The sequence below is a fragment of the Arachis duranensis genome, chromosome 3 (assembly GCF_000817695.3).
Source record: "Arachis duranensis cultivar V14167 chromosome 3, aradu.V14167.gnm2.J7QH, whole genome shotgun sequence".
NCBI classification, from domain to species: Eukaryota; Viridiplantae; Streptophyta; class Magnoliopsida; order Fabales; family Fabaceae; genus Arachis; species Arachis duranensis.
In genome coordinates this window covers 10,667,777-10,672,075 of record NC_029774.3, presented here as the reverse complement: position 1 = coordinate 10,672,075, position 4,299 = coordinate 10,667,777, and the positions used below count along the sequence as shown (strand labels likewise).

Genomic DNA, 4,299 nt, shown 5'->3' with positions numbered 1-4,299 from the left:
TTCTATATACGATTATGTATATACTTGCAATATTAAACCGAATAATTTTAATTTGTTGGTTGTTATGAGTTAGAAAATTTGTAATTATTTTGTTTGTATGAACAATGAGACATTGTATAGCTGTTTGCTAACCATGTATTTATTACTGTAATATCTTAAATTAGAAGAAACTGTATTAAATTAGATGTTTTTCAAAACATCTTAATTAACCACATGAAACATTATCTATGTGATCCTTTTTTCTAGCAACATGATTATGGCATTTGAGTTATTTAAGATTAGAACTTTGGTGCATGTCTTTTCTATAATTGGCAACTCTACTAGTAGAACAGAAATGTTTAAGACTAACAATCATATGGTCACCTCACTCGTCCGTTTAAGCAAGTGTCGAGGGTTCGAATCCCGCCTTGTGCATGCAGCAAACTATTAGCCAACGACAGACCCTTAAATAGAGCTCAGATCCACGACGGATTAGTTTTTGACCTGTCGGTTTGGGAGATACCGTGGACAAAAAAAAAAAAATCATCTAGCTTCAACTGTGATTAATTATTAATGTGAATGTAGTATTTGTAGTACTTAAACAGATTAGTGAACTAATTACTAGACCAATTATGGTTATAATATCATCTCCATTTATTTATTCACACTACACACTCAAACCCAATATTAAAGTTTCCCATCTACTCTGAGTCACCGAGTGTAATATTTTTTTTCGGTAAATACTCTATACTTATTGAAAAGCAAAGATCATAACCATTAGAATAAGGTCTCGTATTTTTTTGGTTTATGGTCATATTTTTGGTCTAGGTTAAGTTGCCAAAGAACATAACATTTCTTTTATTGTGGTCAGAAAAAAATGTGTTTTGCTGAAGTTGCATTGGTTATGGGCCAATAGAAGAAGTGTGCATCACAAATAACAGGGAATGGCTCAACAGGCCAAGAATTGGACTTTTTCCAATTAGAGCAATAAAATAACCATATGTGCCTGCAAACGCAGTCCAAATCGGCGAATCAATCTTAAAAACCTGGCTGTGCCAAAATCCGAGACATGAGATTTAAGATCAGAATCTGTGAACCAATGGAGGATTACAATCATGATGCATGTAAGACAAAGCTCTGGCCACGCCTTTAACAATTTCAACTCTCTTAGGCCACTCTAGCTCCAATGCTTTTGTCATCATTCTCAAGCATGTCTGCTAAGTGCTAAGCTTCCTCTATCCATGTACTCATAGATCAAGAATGTGTGTAATCCTTCAGGGCAAAATCCACAGAACTTTACAATGTTCTGGTGGCGAATTTCATTCATGGCTGCTACCTCATTCTTGAATGTCTTCATGCTTTCAGTGTCTAAGTTTTCTTCATCACATTTCAATTTTTTCACAGCAAATACTTGACCTCGCTTTGTAAACTTTTCCTAATGCTCCTTCTCCTATGCAGTATTCGCAGTCGAAATTCTTGGTAGCTTCCATTATGTCTTCATACACAATTCTGCCATTGAAGCACCAAATTGAGAACGGATTAGGCCTCTTTTTTCCACGAATTTTGTCTTGTTGATCCTAAATTTTGCTTCTTGATGAAGAAGAAAATGGCAAACAGACCAACGAAAGAAACAAAGAGCCTCCTAAATAACAGTATCCAACAGTGTAATCCGCTGAATATATAGATGCTATATACAATATAAAATATAGTTAAAGACTTGTATCAAATTCCTTGCATCAAATCAAGCAAGGAACTATGAACATTTTTCTTTTCTAAATAGTCATTATAGATTAACTTCATAGTTCTCAACTGAATAAATGAGAACATGGTAAAAGTGAAGATCAAAATTCCTAATACATAAGGCTGAAGACAAGCACAAGAACCAAAAATGCTACTATAGTCAAAATTATTATGCCAATTGAACTGAAACTCAATTCAATAACCCAATTCAAGAACCAAAAATGCTACTCACTTGAAGAAATGGATCAACTTGCTTGGGGTTCAACTTTTTGGTCATTGTCTGTTGAGTTAAGTTTTGTGAGCTTTCCGAGGCTTTTGCTACATTCGGGAGGTACCTCCAACAACGCTTGTGAACGCCACTAATTTTCTTGGGAGCATCGGCTGGCAAGCCTGCAATAATTTCTATGATATCAGAGCCAACCAGACAACAAGTACAAAAGATCTTTGCTGTTTATGTAATACCGCATATAATAGGCTTGTTGCAACTTGCAAATGGTTTCAAGAATTTATTGAGCAAGGCTTCTAAGTTCTAACACATAATCATGTTAGCATAACTTATAAAAGGCTTAGATCATAAAATTTGACGTTGTTGGACATGACACGATATGAATCAGCCAATTAGAGAAAGTTCAGCCAGTAAGAAGAACAAAAGCATTCAACTAGATATTCCAATAAACTAAAAATTCAATCAAGAAGCACATCAAAACCATACATAGCACATTCCAGCTTCCTGATTCAGTATTTCAGGTTTTCAATCACATTCACTCCCTTAAACCCCTTCCAACCACACCATAAGATTATGTTACAAGAAGAGAAAAGTGCATCAAGAATATGTTCAAAGAATTTTCACTTATCAAGATTTTTTATTGATTATGCAGACTCTTCAGTTATGGATCCCTTGCAAAGAGATTATAATATATACATTACCCTAAATGATTACTAAGCCAAATTCATATATAACACTCCAATTGAAAATAAAACTTCAGCATAGCAATCACTGCCTTCAACACACAAAACTAATTGCAAATCGACAACTTCTTAATGAAGCACTTCTACTAAAAATGCAAAACAGAATTTAAAAAGAAAAAAAAATCAAAACTTTGATAATAAGAGTTATGAAGTTAACCATTTTTATAAGCAATTCCCCATGCCTTGCCATGTCTTCCATCCTGCCAAGAAAAAAGGGATTTGAGTTTGATCACGAATTTCAAATAATACGATGAAATGATTAAGATTGAGAAAATGGAGGAACCTTGTAGAGATTGATTTTGGTGATTTCATAAGAAACTTCTTTCCAGTGAGTCTTGGCCATGTGGTATCCGATTCCCCAGTTAGGTAGGAACTAAGCGAGCTCGAACAAGTTCTTCTTTCTTCGCTTTGATTTCTTAGGGGTCTGAGAAGCTGCAGAGGAAGAGATAGAAGCAGAAGTCGAAGCAGAAGTGCTTAGGGTTCTGATGAAGCTGAGTAAGGATTAAGGAATAGCTTGGAAAAGTTTCGAGCTTGGGATCCAATGCCATCGCCATTGCTGTTTTCTGTCGTTTCATATTTCAAGCTGGCGGCAACGCCTTAACTCACGTAGCAAAACAATAACAACCATAGTTATCAAAAGCCGTAATTGATCTGGTAATACGGCTGTGTCACCGAACTACTGATTTAACCGATGAGTTATTAATTTATTGGATTAATTTGGTCGTAATTAAATAAATTTATAAAAATTAAAATTAACATCAAATTTAAATGTATATCTTTTTTTATACGTATTAATAATAATCAAATATCAATTTTTAAATATAACTAATAATATAAAAAAATTAGTTATTAATACAAAATATTTTTAAGAAATAATCTCAAAATCAACATTTATATTTTCAGAGCATAAATTTAAAGTTTGACCAACATTTCTTTCATAATTAACAAACTAAGTCAAATTTAAATCTATTTTTACATCAACAAATTTAATTATGATCATTTTCAGCAACACAAAAATTTAGTTAGGTGATTATTTCAGCAAGACTAACAATTCAAGGTTCAATCATTAACAAATAAATCAATGATGATTTTTAATAATAAAAAATTTAAACTAAGTGATTATTTCAACAAGACAGCAACAAATTCAAGATTCAATAATGATAACAGTAACAAATATTAGCAATACATATAACTTCCAGCAACAAATTCAAATTTCAGCAACAAAATCAAAGAGGAATGATAAATTACAGCAACAAAATTGAAACAGAACAAACAAAAAAAATTGTTGGAACTCACCAAATCGGAGACCAGCTTCTGGTTGTGCGAAGAAAGCTGATGGCAAGGCTCGACGATGACCAGCACCAGGGCCAACTACTTTTGCTGCTAGCGAGGATGAGCGTAGAGAAGACGCGCGTATGAGTGCAAGACGGTGACGAGATAGAGAGTGACGACGACAATTGCGAGAAAGGCGCTCGATTGGGGGCGAGACTTTGACAAGACAGAGAGCGACAACAATGAGCAGGTGCGAGACTGAGGCAAGGAGAGAGAGTGGAGACTAAAGAGCTTAAGTGCGAGAGTAACAGTGAGAGAGATGAGACTATCACAAAGCTT

The 4,299-nt window shown here is 34.3% G+C and overlaps 1 pseudogene; it reads right to left on the bottom strand.

The window, feature by feature from the left end:
* Positions 1–1,964: 1,964 nt before the first annotated feature.
* LOC107495541 (uncharacterized) lies at positions 1,965–3,242 on the bottom strand (annotated as a pseudogene).
* Between the last annotated feature and the right edge of the window lie 1,057 nt (positions 3,243–4,299).